At 38.5% G+C, this 17,948-nt stretch overlaps 1 long non-coding RNA gene across 1 annotated transcript; it reads right to left on the bottom strand.

Moving 5' to 3' along the window:
• Positions 1 to 9,467: 9,467 nt before the first annotated feature.
• LOC147501276 (uncharacterized) lies at positions 9,468 to 12,179 on the bottom strand. The gene is made up of 3 exons (XR_015220019.1): positions 12,004 to 12,179; positions 9,796 to 9,837; positions 9,468 to 9,649 (listed from the first exon to the last, which is right to left on the bottom strand). It is a non-coding gene; the product is annotated as an uncharacterized LOC147501276 (long non-coding RNA).
• Between the last annotated feature and the right edge of the window lie 5,769 nt (positions 12,180 to 17,948).

The raw sequence follows: 17,948 nt of genomic DNA on the forward strand, positions 1-17,948 counted from the left end.
CGCGTCATCAAATGTACATTGCCAAGCAAATGAGGATCGTGAACAGCTAACTGACTACGGGTGCACAGGTCAACGCGGTACCCTATAAAGATCCGATTATCCTTTTCACTGAGGCCGACTGTTGTAGCATCCAATGCCCACATGAAGATGCACTTGTTCTGACACTCCCTTTTGGAGATTATGATTTGCATCGTATATTGGTTGATCCAGGCAGCTCAGCAGATGTGATATACTACGACGCATTCAAGAAGCTACAAATTCCTGATTCTGAGATGGTTGCCACCAACTCTAACCTATATGGATTCAATGGGGACAAAGCTCTTACGGTTAGGGAAATCCAACTACCTGTAGCTACTGGTCCGATAACTCTCATCATAAACTTTGTTGTGGTAAAAGCTAATACACCCTATCACATGATCTTGGGTAGGACCTGGCTACATAAACTCCGAGCTGTCCCAAGCACCTATCACTAATGTTTGAAATTCCCGCACAACAAAAAAATTGAGACAATCAGAGAGGATTAGGTGGCTGACAAGGTATGCTGCGCTATGGCAATGAAGCAGTCCCCACTCCTTTTTGAACCAATGGAGGTGGGGCAACCTGCCAAATAGCAATTACAGTTGGATCCCCCTCTCCCAGATCTGCCCCCCCCTCACTGGAACCGTTAGAGGAAGTGGAAATTGTGGGAGGCAGCTCGCCAAAAACCACTTTCATCAGCACCTTGTTGAGTTATGAAGAGCGTCAGGCTCTAATACAGTTCCTCCAAGAACACACAGATGTGTTTGCTTGGTCATTCAAAGAAATTCCACGAATTGACCCCCACGTGGCATGCCACTGGCTCAATGTCCGCAATGATGCAGTAGTAGTCAAGCAGAAACCAAGAAGGATAAGTGCTGACAAGTCCAAAGTGGTAAAAGCCAAGGTTGCAAAACTAAAGGCAGCTAATTTTATCAGGGAGATCAATTTCCCTACCTGGATCTCTAATATTGTCCCAGTACGTAGGAAGAATGGGTCATGGAGAATATGTATTAACTTCACGGATCTAAACCGTGCATGTCCAAAAGATAGCTACCCTCTACCGCAGATTGACAAATTAGTAGATACGACGGTTGGACATGAACTGTTATCCTTCACAGATGGGTCATCTGGCTATAACCAGATCCCATTGCATGAGGAAGACCACAAGTATGCAAGTTTCACAACCGAGGATGGCATGTACTGTTATCAGGTCATGCCATTCGGACTGAAAAAATGCAGTGCCATCACCGACCTTGGTGAACAAAATATTTGAAAATCTAATGGGAGACATTGTGGAGGTGCATGTAGACGATCTCCTGATCAAAAGTATGAAACGGGGATATCATCTCTCCCACTTAAAGCGTGCATTTGAGGTTCTCCGAGAGTATCGCATGAAACTCAACCTTGCAAAATGTGCGTTCACCGTATCGTTAGGGAAGTTTTTAGGATATCTGGTTACGAAGCGAGGAATAGAGGCAAACCCAGATCAGATCCGGGCACTCATAGAAATGCCTTCACCCAAGAATATGAAAGAGGTTCAAAAGGTTACAGGCATATTAGCAGCTTCGAACAAGTTCATCTCCAAGAGTTTAGATAAGTGTAAACCTCTGTTTTAGTTACTTAGAAAAAATACCTCCTTTGCATAGACGAAAAACTGCCAAAAAGCATTCAATCAGCTCAAAACTTACCTGGGGGGACCACCAATCCTCTCTAAGCCAATTGAGATAGAAGTTTTGGGTCTTTATCTCCGTTCATTTGACTACGGTATTAGTTATGTACTGATACACATGGATGAAAAAAAGGTTGAAAAACCTGTCTATTTTTTTAGCCGAACGCTCCTACCAGTAGAAACAAGATATCCTAAACTCGAAAGAGTTGCTTTAGCTCTTGTTTTTGCAGCAGAGAAGTTACAACCGCATTTCCAAATTCCTACACTATTAAAGTAATCACCGAATACCGCCATAATCAATTTTGGAAAGGTCGAACAGATTAGGGAGGTTAGCTAAGTGGTCCGCGTAACTATCAAAATATGATATTATATATGTTCCACGAATCTCGAGAGAAAGGTCAAGCACTAGCGTAATTCTTGGGAGATTTCCCAATGACCTACACCGGTAATGACTCAACAACCCCCAGCCAGATGAAGGCATCCTACCTGAACCTCCAAACACCCATCCAGATCTATGGGAGTCGAGCTCCAGATGGCGACTGTTTGTGGATGGGTCTTCAAATGACAGAGGTGCAAGAGTAGGAGTTGTATTAGTTACTCCTGACAACATGCGACTGGAGAAATCCATCCGGTTGGGTTGGAATGCCTCCAACAACGAGGCAGAATAGGAGGCGACACTTGCTGGCCTCACAATGGCTCTCGACCTGGACCTGACACACCTCACAGTGTTTAGTGACTCACAACTGGTTGTGTTCCAAGTTGGTAGAGGATATGAGGCCAGAGACGAGCGAATGGCCAAATACTTAGAACTAGTAAGGGGTCTACAAGGCAAGTTTGAGAACATTTAATTCTATCAGCTGCCTCGATCAAAAAATTGACACGCAGATGCTTTGGCATATGTTGCCTCGATGTTGGGCAATAGCGAGTCTCATTCTATCCCGATAGAGTTCCAAGAGAAACCCAGCATCCAAGCACTCACAGTTACAACAGTTTGTGTTATTCCAGCCGTCACTCCAAATTGGATGGATCCATACAAATCCTACCTCAAAGATGGGACACTCCCTGAGGATAATAATGTAGCAAGGCGCCTACTTGTAAAGATACAAAGATTCACCCTCATTGAAGATGATCTGTACAAGAAGTCCTTTATGGGACCTCATCTCAGATGTCTTTCCCCGCACCTCCGAACAAAGTTATAATACGAGAGGTTCAAGAAGGAATTTGTGGCAACCACGCTGGGGGCAGAACACTAGCTCTGAAGATCCTAACACAAGGATACTTTTGGCCTTACATGCAAAAGGATGCATAGGTTTTTGCCCACAAATGTGAAAAATATCAACGATATGCTCTGCTTATCCATGTTCCAGCAACGGAACTACACCTATTGGCCAGCCATGGCCATTTACACAGTGGGGAATTGATATTGTAGGACCTCTACCACCGGCTCTCGGCAATGTCAGATTCTTTCTAGTCGCAACGGATTACTTCACCAAGTGGATAGAAGCAGTGCCCCTGGTCTTCATTCAAGAACAGGATGACAGAAAGTTCATTTGGAACAACATTGTCTGCAAGTTTGGCATACCCAAAATTATCATCTCAGATAATGGGCAACAGTTCGCTGGGGGATTGGTCGCTGAACTCTGTGAGGAGTTTCACATTACCCATCTGTTTTCAACTCCAAGATATCCACAAGGCAATGGCCAGGCTAAAGCCTCTAATAGGGTTATTTTAGATAACATGAAATGTAAACTAGATGATGCCAAAGGTTTATGGGTTGAGGAACTACCTAAGGTCTTATGGGCATACTGAACTACACCCAGACGGTCAACTGGTGAGTCCCCATTTTCACTAACCCACGAAATTGAAGCTGTCATACCTCCTGAACTTGTAGCTCCCACTTAGAAATCTGACGTTGTGCACACCCTAGACAATGAGAAATTATTATGTAGAGAAATGGATCTCTTATATGAAAAGAGAGAAAATGTCGCACTGCGCTTATCTGCTAATCAGCAAATCCTGAAAAGATCATACGACAAGAAAGTATGGATTCGGTCTTTCAAATATGGTGATCTGGTTCTGCGCGAGATCCCAGAGCCCAACGGCAAGCTTGAGCTCAACTGGGAAGGACCATACATCATCGACAAGGTTGGTCGAATTGGTTTTTACTACATACGCACTGTTGAAGGAGACGTTCTTGTCAAACCATGAAACGCACAACACCTTCGCAAGTACTATTAGTAAATTGTTATTAATGCTTCTTTATGCATTGTTTACTCCCCTCCATTTCATCAAAAAAGTTCTCCAAATTGCCATCGAATTTCTTCCTTGCATCAGGATTCAAATTCAAGTTTTTTTTATTTTTGTTTATTTTTTATTGATTGATTCCATTTTTTCTCTATGCTGTGAATTGGAAATATATTACTTGCAGAATTAGAAAGTTTTTTTTTTAGTGAAATTGGGTTAAAATGATAATTTTCACCCGACCCAGATGACCCGCCCAAAACCCGCCCCGTAAGCTGACCCAACGGGCCGGGTGATGGTACTAAGACATGACACTTCAACCCGCCCCGCCCCGCCCCGTCGGGGACCACTGGATTTGTATCCCCTAACCCCGCCCCGCCCCGCCCCATCACTATTTGACCCGCGGTTGACCCACCCCGCCCTGTATTACACCCCTACCCGCAATGTAGTAATCCAATATGAGAATGAACGGATGAAGTACGTAGTGGATAAAAACGATCATGGTGTAAATACTACCCACTGTAACCCTTACATCTCCCTACATAAGCTTCTGTTGCATTCTAAAAACTTCTTCTGTTACCACCCAAAACACGATACTAATTACACCAAAACTAAACAACATTACAAACGGCGAAATAAGACAACTACAACATCACATAGGAAAATTTTTGTTCATTGCAGGAACATTGGAAGGACGTACAGTGGCACCCTTGTCATCAACAAAATTCTTGCAAGTACTTTTGTTGTGCCCTTTCTCTCCGCACAAGGTGCAATGTCTTTCCTACTTTGGCCCCTTCCGTGATGGCCAAAACTTCATCCTCACAGTCGGGGGACGACCTACTTGACGTTTGCCTTCAGGTGGTAAAATGAGCTCATCGTCACATTCAATGTCGTCCCATTGCTCCCTGCTAGGAATTCCTTTCCACACCTTAGCGTATGTTCGCTTCCACATGTCTGTTGTGAAGTACTAATCAACAAAAGTGTGATATATCCCACCTTTCCCGCTATGGTGATTGACACTGATGGCTTTGCATACATGCGCACACGAGATACCCATCTGTTGGAACCACCCACAAGAACACTCCCTTTCCACAAGATCAACAACGAACTTTCTGCTTTTGGTGGAGAGAATGTCAAATGTATTGTTTGAATACCAATTTACTGAAAAAGCCATTGACCTGCTAATGTTATCACACAAAAGAGAAGTAGCAAGTGGTGTTAAGCTTTCAAATTTCAAAGACCACGCATCTGCAATAGTACGGAATTTGCATAAATGAACTCCCAAATTCGTTCTTATTTCATCAACAAGAACAGCCACGGGACATGAACGGTCATCCACAATCATTGCATTCCAACTTTCAACGTGGTTTGCATATATAATGCCATACCGCTTCACTTCACTAGCACAAGAATCCCACTTTTCTAGAGGTATCTTACTTAGCATATCAAATGCAAGTTTGCACACGGACATCAGTTCCGTTATCACCGCACAGTGATGCCACTTTACCACTGTTGTTGCAACTGCTTTTATCTTCTTTGAAACATAATATGTGCATTTCTCAAGGTTCTTACAAATGTGGTTCATGCAGTACACATGTTTCGCTTTTGGAAACACCAACGGAATTTTACACTGGAGACTTTGGTGCCTATCCGAGATGATGACAAAGGGAATGTCGAACCCAACAACACTCCTACCCAAGCATCCGAAAAACCATTCCCAAGTATCATTGTTCTCTGCACTAACTAGGGCAAAGGCAATAGGGAAAACATGCCCGCCACCACCAACAACGAGATGGTTTAATAAAGGCAGCCGATAATCTGCCTTTCAAATGGGTTCCATCAACTTTTATGTGTGGCCGACAAGTATTTCTGTAGCTCTAATGGTAATCCCGTACGTCCGGAAAAAAACACTTGAATCGATCTATATGTGCCACTCGATGAATCTCTGTGTAACAGCCAGGATAAACTTTCTTCAACTCTTTACAGTAAGTGCTAAGTAGCTGATAAGACTGACCAAACACTACAAGAAAAAAAGCTTTATATCACTGTTAAAAACAGTGACAAAAAGTCTTTTGTCACTGGTTTTTTTTTTCCCCCAAAACCATGACGGAGTGGGATTCATTTATTTTTTTTCCAAAACCGTCAGAAATATTTGTTCCAGACTAGTCTCTCTCTACCATAAAAAATAGTAACAACTGTTAAAAAACCGTCAAAACAAATCATATCATTTGTGACGGTTTTAAATAAACGGTTATGCATTCATCCTTTTTAACAGTCATAAAACCATAAAGAAACGGTAACAACTGCTCAAAAACCGTCACAACAAATCATATAATTTGTGACGGTTTTAAATAAACTATTATGCATTCATCTTTTTGAACGGTTATAAAAAGTACCATTAGTCATGACGGTTTGGGTAAAACCGTAATATGTATATTTTTTTTTATTAAAAAAAGAAACGTGAATATATATATATATATATACTCACAAAATTAGGGACCTGCAATAAACTACATACCTAAATATGATCCATTAAATTTCAAGTAACACTCATATATATTGCTAATTTCATTGAAACATTCCAATCCCTTGGATAACCAATATATATTTATACTTAATCGTAAAACGTAATGAAATAAATAACACATTTCCCATCTAATTCATATAAATATAATCAGCCTAATTCAAATCCAAATGAAAAAATAACCTAATCTTGTCAAAGTCGATCACTCACATATGAACAAATTGGACAAATCCACAGCGTTTTCCCAACTGGTAGCATTCATTCTTCCAAAGGAACCACAAAATCCTATCTCACATCTTTTAACATACTAGCCCACTTGAATCCTGCAATTGAAAAGAGGTGGTGACACTCAATATAACTTGATATAAAATAGCCAATAAATGCACCGATATACAAGGTAACCAAGTAATCTAGGCATGCACAAATTATATATATGATATTTCTTAAGGATTTAAAGTAAATCATTAGTAGGTATGATAGTTGAATGCAAAATAGTTAACTCAAGATCATAAATACCTATGTGAATAAGCAGAATTGCAACTGTTAATATATCTCAGAATGCCTCGAATTTTTTCGACAATTGAATATTTAGATAAAAGAGCTCGATCCAAATATTCAACCGTCTAATAAACCAAGACGTGAGCGGATTCGACTCACATGAGTCCAACTAGAACTAAGATATAAAACACCCTTTGAACATCGCGTTCAATTTCGATAAAGTTTCCTCCTCAGATTTACAACATTTCATAAATTTAAAACCTGTCATAACCTGAAATTCAAATAATATACTTCCATTTAATATATAAAAAACCTCAGCCGTAACCCAACTACTAAAAGATATATTGATTCGTGGCACTGGCTACTTAACCATCTCGACAAATGCCAATTAAATAAAGTAGCTACAGCGCCCCAAAACCAATCTCTTACTCTAGATCGGTCTTTCACACTTGGAACGCTCATCAACGTCATAATTTCTACCTAATGGATGCATTCTAATATGGATTCATTTTTAACATATTTCCAATCTAATTCATATCAATATAAGTAGCCTAATCCAAATACAAATGAAAAAATAATCTAATCTCGTCAAAGTCGATCACCCACATATATGTCTTCAGCCTTACAGTTTATCTTCATCTTGAGGATAGTTCATAATACATTCTTGAATGAACATAACAAAACCCATTTAAACTTCATTTATCTCCTTGTCGATGAAAACCTTTTTATGGCTAAGATTTTTTAGCTAGAATATAAGAAACAACGAGTTTAATATTTTGCAAAATAGAGAATAAAAAAAAAAGTTAAAAAACATAATTGCTAAAGATATCAAGCATAATTTAAGTTAAAATGTGAGAATCATTTTATTTACTTTCAATGGCAAAGGAGAATGATCGCTCATTATGTCTCGCATAAAGCGCATTGCATGAATACCACATTGTTTACCATCTGGTTGCCTATGGTCCTGCAAAAATATGAAATTGAATTAAGGGGCGAATTGCTTATTAGGAGCAAAACTGTCTTTCCACACCAAATTAGAAAAAAATATAGAAAAAACGCAATCGGAGGCTAGGGTTTCACAGGAAACATTTGGCAAACAAACACCCAAGGAAGGCAGACCATGCCCTCCTACTAATGATTATGATGTAGAAGAGGTAGAAGCTATGGTGGTGATCAATGATTATGATGTAGAAGAGGCAGAAAGATCCTATGAATGCTTTGTTGATCAATGAAGAGAGAACAAGTATAAAGCATTATGTTGAAGCAAAATAAATCGGATGAGGAGATGCAGAGACGTAAGCCTCCAAGGATCGTGTAATAAGTCTTGGAGATAATAACACAGAGTATTTCTTCAAATCAGTTCAAGCAAGGAGGGGAGTAAACAAGATCACATGTTTAATAGATGGGAACGGAAGCACTATAGCAGAAGTGGAAATGATTGGGAATGCATGTGTGCAGTACTATGAAAGGTTATATGCGCCAGATGAATTGCAGGAACTTAACTTTTCTTGTTTTGACTTTACAACACCCAAAAAGGTTATTAGTCATGAAACAGGAGATATGTTACTTAGACATGATTTTGGCCCCACACCAAAGTAAGACGTAACAATTCTAGACATCTCTTTTTCTTGCTATCCACCACGCAGTCTTAGTGAACTTAATGGGATCATTACCTGTGGCCTACGACAAAGAAAATGCCATGAAAAATAAAAGATATCTGCTTAAGTGCTTGAAAAAGACGTATGGTACTTTTCCCACTAGTCATATTCTTATAAACAAAGAGAGCAATTCCAAATCCCATAAGAGACACACCAACAATTCTTCCATATTCATGTCTTTCATGTAACAAAGGCTTCAAAGTATGCAATCGACCACAAAAACTCAACCTCATCAAAAATAGAAACGACAAACACAAAATCAGCATTCATCATTGTAGCAGCAACACAAATTGATCCACATTCTTCCTACTTAACAAGAACCACACAATTAAAACTCCACCTACACTTTTATAGATTAATATCCTATATCCTATATACCACATTCTTTTTTTTATCTTAGGTATCTGTCATTAGTATTAACTTTAAAATAAAGCATGTGGGGGTCCTCAAAATGATAGTATACATTCATAGAGTATGATTTACTCTATCCATAATACATAATCACATGTGATTAAATAAATTTAAAAAAAAACTAATATGGTAGCTAGTAACCAAATTGGTCAAGAATAAGTTAAGCATAGTTGTTACCAACACTTACAAAGCATAGCTTAACAAAATTCTATATTAGTTGAATATGCTAAAGAATTACCTAAATATGCATGGAATAGCAATTATCTTCCGACTGCGCGAAGATTCAAAGAAGTATACCTGCTCGAAACGTCCACTTTCATAAACATGGAGTTTGCTTTGCATGGTAGCTTCCAAACGAAGTTGCTCCTGTGTTATCATAATATATCTCCATCAGTCAATTGATAATATTAAAAAATCTAAATGGACAAAAGCTTTCACTCACCAACAGTTTGTAGTAATCTTTCCAGTTCTCCTCATTCAACCCAAAGTTGAAAAGGTTAGATAAATCAGCACTGGGATGCTGGACAGGAATACGCAAACTAAAATTTCTATGCTGGTAGTGTAATCAATAAAATAGTTTCTCATCCATATGTAGTTCTCAATGTGACTAGCATCACTATTAACCCTTTCCTGCAAGTAAACCCAGTTCCAATGCACCAACAAACATTTCAGGATTGACTCACTATGCTCACCGGTCCGCATGGATTTGAAGTCAGAAATAAAGTTCTAAAGCAGCTACACAAAAGTATTAATTGAACGGAAAAGGAAATACTTACTTTAGCGTACAATGCAAAAAAGATAACAGCTCCAACTTTGAACTTTGAATGATGATTGCCACAAAAAAATCCCATATAAGCAATTAATAAGACACTAGTAAATCCACCAGTATTTGCATCTAGTTCATACATTACATTAGATATGATTGCACATACCAAAAGTGAGATACAAACTAGGATGACAGTAGACGAATGTGATTCAACCCAACTACTAACTGCATAAACTCCAACACCAAAAAGTCACTAGTATTTGCATCTAGTTCAGACATTACATTAGATATGATTGCACATACCAAAAAGTGAGATACAAACTAGGATGACAAGAGATCGAATGTGATTCAACCCAACTACTAACTGCATAAACTCCAACACCAAAAAGTCATGTATGATGATCGATGATTGTGCACATACACAAAAGCTTAATGTCCCCTTCTCTTAGTATGTCCCCTAAAATATGCCAATAGAATTCCAACTAGGTGTACGAACAAACCCTCATCAGCCTTAGTATGTCTCTTAGTATTAGTTACATAGACTATTTCACAAAAAAAAACCCTCAAAGATTCAAACCTCCATGGCTCCACCCAACCAAACAAATTTCAATTCAAACAAGGAACGTAAAGAATTGTGTTAATTAAAGTACATGCAATGGACTTTCAGAATACATTCGGTTAATACTTCACAAATAGCTTACTACAAGTCAGGTGGCTAGAAGGTAATAATCAAGACCGGCAATATATACACCATTATTCTCACTTCAATAGGTCAATAGCACTATCAGCAAATCTTGTAATAACTAATAAGTAAAAAGGCATGCATCAGCTCCCCCCCAATCATGTATAACATCATACTAAACTAAACTAACATTCAAAATGTGTTGCAACCAAATATTTGTACCAATCTAGCCATTGATTGCAACAATAATACACACAAAAATAACATACTTCAAAGATAGAAAATTTTTTATATCACAAACAACACGGAACACTAGAAAAGCTTGGAACCTAGTACAATTGTCAACAAATTAATACCCGAGCACAGATCCATAATTACTTTCCCAAGTGTTCAATACATAAGCAACAAAATTGGATCATTCATTTCATCTGAAAATACAAAAAACAAAAAAATTATACCATCACCGAGAGTGCTGGTTCCTACAACCAGTAGTCCATTATGTTCACTTGCAAATCCCATTATGTTTTGAGATCTCAAATTTGCGCCTAACAATTATAAACTAAAGTTAGGAAACCATAAAAAAAAAATACCAATTACAAAGTACAAGAAAATAAGAACTGGAAGAAAACAATTCATTTGGAAAAAGGAAAAGAAAGTTGGTTACTTAGCACATTATGTAACCAACACTAGCCTCGACACGTACAAACACAAAAACACAAGCTAAAAATAGACATAGAAACTAGGGTCAACATGACTGTACACAAAGGCAACTAAATTTGAACTCAAACAAAATACACATCCCTATCTACTTGACTAGCAACAGTTAAATGTGGAATGGAACAAAAGACCCTGGATATTAATGCTTGGTAGATTAAGAACATTGTCAACATTGTATTCCCCTCCCACCCCCAATCACCCACAAAATCAACTTTGAAGTTTTTGTCCATGCCCATATGATAGTGGCCAACCAGTTCCAAGACCTTAGGTAAAACTCCATTGGATTTAACTAGTGGGGAGGTTGTTGTCAAGGTGCAATGAACATTATATTCGATGTCACTTTACCAACAACAATTAAGTTCTATAAATTACAGCAAAAGAACAAGGGAAAAAAAAGACCACAATAAAACAATTACGACAAAATCTTTTTAAACAAGCTTTTACTGAGAAACCGAAAGAGGGCTTCCCGGGTCTTTTTAGCATTAATAGTACCTTAAATGTCTACGCTAAATTGGTTCATATAACTGTCACTCATTTTATTCATATAATCAAACACTGATAAACAGTGAATCAATTGTTAAAACTTATAAACATGAAAGGGTTTTCAATTAAGTAATTGATTGATTATGATGTACCAACACAATTTCAGGGATTCCATGCCAACCCTAAACCCGACATAACTAACCCAACAAGAAACTCATTTTCTCAACACGTCTCTCAAACCCATAGTTGGCAAACCCTAACCCCCAAATCCGACATCAAAATGATTACTGAAAAACCAAGCAGAGAATTGTAAAAGGAAAAATGAGAAACCCATACCTTGGAGTCTCGAGGGTAAGCAGACGCAGCCCACTCACACAAGTGATGGAGGAGAGAGGAAGAGAATAAACGGAAATTAGGACTGGTGGAGCGGATTTGTGTTGAGTACTTCCGTTGACGTATTAAGGGGTCGGTCCTTTTTTCAGTAAGACTAGGGTTTGTGGAGTGGAGGAAGAAGGTGAGTTCCCACTTTAAAAAAATGAAAAAAAAAATGTTTGGAGAAAAGTGTGCGATGGCTAAAGAGGGATTTTTTCGGTATCTAATAAGCAACACGATGGGCTTTTCTCAATTGGGACTAAGAAGCTTGAAGACGACCAAATCCTATCTCAAGACTCCTTCCTTTTTTGACAATTCTGGTGTAGTGAGTTTGAAGGAAGCTTACGAAGTGTGTTTTTTATTTTTTTTTTCTGGTTTCTGTATTATGAGAGTTTGAAGGAAGCGAGAGACCGAGGGAGGTGAGAGTGAATGTGGGTGTGTCGTGTTTCGTGTTTCGATTTAGTTGTTTTTTAGTGGAGTTGTGGGCGTGCTGGACCAAAAACTAGTTGGGTCAAATAATGGGTCAAATGGTCACTTAATGGTCGGATAGTATGTAACTATTTTAGTGAAATAGTCACAAATAGTTCTCCACACATATACACCTTCTTTGGAAAAAACCATTTGTGACCGTTTTGAAAATGCACGTCACCAAAAACTTTTTAAAACAGTCACAAAAACTCTTTTCTGTCATTTGTGACTGTTTCGAACAGAACATTCATAAATAATATTTTAAAACAGTCACAAAAGCCTTTTTTTGTACTAGTGAAAACTACCATTGAACTGTACACATAAACAATTATTATATAGTCAACGGTAACAGAAACATTATTTTGAAATTGATTGTGGAAAACGAAAAGCACAATGTTTAACCTTAACTCATACCTCCTGTAGAGCCCTCTCCTTTTCCCTCCACATTGTTTTGTAACTCAACTCAACATGCTTAGAATTCTTAACCACCTAAATAAGGTGGTTCACCTTCAATCTGTCGTCCCTAAGAATATCAATTACAACCTCCACAAAGAAAAAACCACTTTCGAAGCCTCCCGATTGAATTCCCAACACACCTACCACATTTGTGGACTTTCGAACACTCCTCACAGTCAATCATATGAACATTTATTAGTGCTTGCAAAGACACATGAAAATGACAAATTTATCTTGAACTTGTATCAAACCATTTACATCCGTATTGGACCCTCTGCCAGTCATTCTTCGCCTTCAAAAGTTTGAAATTAGAAATTATTGCATAATTCTTCATGTGAATAACAAACAAATTGCGATGGGGAAACACCATACCCACAGTTAGTAGTGCGTAGTCATAGGGTTTAAATTCTGTGTTAGGTGCATGTTGGCGGTGATCGATATGCTCTGAGTCTTTATCAAATCGTTTCGCCCCATCCCCCCTTTCCGATGCCTCTTCGTTCCCCTCCCCACTTCGGATATTCTACCGGTACTCCCCACACCAATACTTTGATCTCCAACCTCCCTTACGTTCACAACTTCATCTATCCTCCCAATACTTTGTTCTGGAATCTGCATTACATTGCCAACTTCTGCTATCCTCCCAATACTCTATTCTGGAACCTGCCTTATGTTGCCAACTTATGCTATATTTCCAATAATACTTTCTTCTCCAATCTCACTTCCATTCTCAACTTCTGCTATGGCACAACTCCCTGCACGTATATGTTGTTCTCCCACCTGAGTTACAATGCCAACTTCTACCTTTCCACCGGACCCGTTAATTCCAGGTCTCCCATATTTCTTTTTATCTTTTGTTTGTAAGTTATGACCACTATAAACAAAGGATGATCCTTCAAATGTAGCAGATGTCTCAGGCATGCAAAATGAACTCGAAACAAAGTTTCCAGGTATTGTAACAGCAGTTGAATTGCTCCCAATTACAGTACCACCTATAACGGTGTTAGTCTTATTTGCCTAATGTATTCCATCACCATCAATCCCGGCCTCAGTACAGTCCACATCAAATCCATCACTCTGGGTTTTGTCCACATTTGTACCATTTTTGGAATCACCACCACCGCAAATTCCAAACAAGGGATCTGTGTCTTCACGCATGCTATCACTGTCGTGCACCTCATCCCAATTAGTATCCTTCCAATTGTTCGCACTATTTATGTAATCACAGGGCTCATTCCGGCCCTCGGTACAATCACCATTACCATCAGTCCAGTCTTCAGTGCAATCACCATGACTTCCCTCCACACTTGTTTCTTTTAAGGAAACGCTACTACTATTGGTCATGTCCTCACTGCAATCATCACCAGTTCCCTCCATACTTGTATCTTCTTCGTTAACATTCTTAATCATTGACTCCCTATTATGAATTTCACTCTTGTTGCGAATAACCTAATCATGTAACTCCTGTGAATATCCTTCCACTGCCACTTCAGTCACCCAGTCCCCTCCATCCTCCCTAAACATAACTCCGCTTTGTTCCATTAGTATCATCAGTTCTCCAAAACTTGGTATACATAATTCACTTCTCCTAACTTGTACTTCATCTTTCTCAGGTATATACACATCATCCTCCCCTTCCCCCTGACTGTGAATTTCCATAGGAACAATTTCACTTCCCAACCCAGTAACAATTACTTTCTCAGTTGATATTTTAGGAATAACAAGACTGAAGATACTGGGTTCTGCCTCCACGTCAGCTACGCCAGCTGTCCTAAATTCTAATTCATGTTTCTCAGGTATATACACATTATCCTCCCCTTCTGCCTCACTGTGAGTTTCCATGGGAATAGTTTGAGTTCCCATCCTAGTAACTACTACTTTCTCAGTACCTATGTTGGGAATAACAAGACTGAAGATACTCGGTTCTGCCTCGACCCGGATGGTGCCTGGGCTACAACCAACCACTTCTACATCATTAGTATCAGGCACAAGCTTGATATCGCCATTGGAGGTGTGATGCACATCTGAAGCTTCTTCAGCACCTTTATGAATAGTTATTTGGCTCAGCACATACTAATATATTAGTTAAACAATAACAGGTCTGCCACAATGTGAACATACAAGTGCCTACATCCTTATCATCTTCAGCCACATAATAAAGTTCACCCAATTCGATTTCAGGGACCACAGAGGGAAATAAATTGTCCCCTCCCATAAAATCTGATCCTTCATTACTACCTGAAAAACACACATTGTACGGTTGTTTCTGCCCACTACAAAACTATGTTCTTAATGCAATATGGTACAACCAAACTTACTGACAATAAATACTTCATCTACATCACGCTCGGGTACAAAAAATAGATCGCATTAAAATTCGGTTATGTTTTCTACTCCGATGGTACAGGTTAGATGCAACATAATAATTGCTACATAAAACAACAAAAACTTCAAATTATCTTTGCACACATAGCTTCTTCCAAAATTTACTTCGAATCATTGCAACAATGTGTTTGTATCCACCTTTCCTTCTTTACATGTTAATTTATTTAGACAAATCGACAATGTATAGAAGCATTGCGACGAAGTAATTTCAATTTGATCAGGTTGCCAAATCGACAATGTACGAACAGATGCCGACAAAGTAATTGCAATTTGATCTGGCTGATAAATCAACTGTCTAAAACTTAATTTGAAGCGATATACATAGATCAATTGTGTTCATATTCACGATGAACATATCAATTTACGTCCTATCAATTTATCATATAAAAAATTCTTAAAGATTTTCAGCTACTTACCACTAGCACCTACATCATCCGGACAAAGAAAACACGGATGCACCAACGTCTCCTTTACTCCCACTCAATGGTCCAACACTGCAAAAACAAATTCAAATTGGTTTCACTAACTGCCTAATTTCCGTTTTATTTATTCAATAAAAACATCCCTACTAACATTCTCAAAAAGATTACCTTGCAAAGGGCTAAAAAAGGGTGCACAAATTTCTTTGAACAAACAACTTACCACCGGGGGTGTCGTTCCCAATATCTACTCTGTCTTTTTCAATAAACTCCCCTATAACCACTTCAGTGGGCTGCCAAAACACTTTTTAAATTAATTCACCGCAAATAAAGACAAACTAAAACGGAATAAGGGGGAGGGGCGAGCTCAATACCATCTCTCATTTTATTCATGTACACAAGGGAAGCACATGAATGTACGACATCATCATCCTCATCCATCAAATCACTTCTTTCTATTCTAGAAATTAGAATCCGTAAATCTCCCATCTTTTTACACCTCATCGACTCAATCATTTCCTTGTAGTCATCCACATCTTCAACAGTGCATGGATGACCGTAAACCAAACAACAGAACTTCAGTGGTTTAATTTTGCTTATTTTCTCAAGAAGTATAATGAAATCGTCCAATGGACAGTTCACATAACAACTTCGAAGCTTCGTTACCCCACCGGAGTACCTACCACCACCACCAGTATCATATGCTTCGAATTTTCCATCATAACTGCATAAGAATTGAAAACTTTCCTTCGTCGCCATTTCGACCTATCCTATGAAAAAAATTCCGTTTCAACTAATAGGATAAAGAACCTCGACCTGAGACATAAAATGAAATTAAATAATGAAATAACGTTGAAATAAAGACTCAGACTGTATTAATCTACATAACTGTAATTGGACGCCAACAATAACAACTTAATTGAGTACTGAACTTAATAATTCACCTATAGAATCACTCAAACTTTGACCTACAATTCACTGAAACTTTTAGACAACAAATTAAATGCATGGACGAATAGCTAAAAGTTAAATGCAATAACGGCTTTGTATAACCTACCTAGTACACAGAAGATTTTCACTAATGGATGTTCAGAAATTGAAGAAGAAGCTTCCCTTCTTCAATGAACTCTCTAACTTATTTTTCCTCTGAGGAGTAGTGTGTGGTAAGAGAGTACAATTTTCGGAAAATGTGTATTTATTTTTTTTTCAATATTTTTCGATTGTTTGCTTCCGTTTAGGAGAGAGAGAGAAACTTTACATGCATTAAATGCATGGAAATGATGCAACTGGTGAAGGGTATGTTTTGTAAATAAAATGTTTTCTGAGGTTACTTATTTAAGGAGTATTATTTGTAAATTTGAAAACCACTTGGTCAACGAGGCCAAAACCACGGTCAATGACGTCCGGTATTTGAATAAATGGTCTGGTGGTTATGGCAATAATAAATAGTCAACGTCCAGTTATTTAAAAGACCCAAAGAACAATGAACGTGACAAGCCCGGATACTAGAAAAATATTTGGGCCTTACAGGCTTGTTATGGTCTTGTGGACTTCTTCCACAAATCAAACTCTAACTAATTATCAAGCCGAAGGAGTTCTGTTATGTGTATCCAGCCAATGTGAGACTGCAATGTTTACACTCTATAGCTAACTATATGCTTTCGATCGGGCCTCAGCCCATAGTTCCACAAAGGCATCAACATTTGTTGGCTAGATTAGTGTTGTGGAATAAATGGACCAATATCTAAGGTGGTTGGATCATGGATGTGGCAATATTGTTGTAGGGGAGTTTTCGAGTATCCCCTGATCTTCCTCTGTGCCTTGTGATCCAGAAACTTTGACTGAGTAGAGAAGGGATGAGATGATTGTGAGTTCAGGGTTGAACCGCCTAGCGGTTGCCTACGTATCTCCTCTTTTATTTAGGAGAATCAAACCCTATTTTGCATAGTTCCTAAGAGTAAATCCCTATGGTTTATATAGGAAGAGCTACGAGAGTCTTAGGGTTAGGACTATTCTCACCGCTTGTGAGTTCCCTTCCATCTTTGGACTCTGCCTTTCTATTAGGATTCCTCTTCTTATGGAAGTCTGAATCTAGACCATATCTTATGAGAGGTAAGTTTCCTTGTTGATCATAATGTCCCATCGTGTATGAAAAGATTATATCTAAAAGGTAACTTCTAAGAT

This window comes from Coptis chinensis, chromosome 4 (genome assembly GCF_015680905.1).
Source record: "Coptis chinensis isolate HL-2020 chromosome 4, ASM1568090v1, whole genome shotgun sequence".
In the NCBI taxonomy this organism is placed as follows: domain Eukaryota; kingdom Viridiplantae; phylum Streptophyta; class Magnoliopsida; order Ranunculales; family Ranunculaceae; genus Coptis; species Coptis chinensis.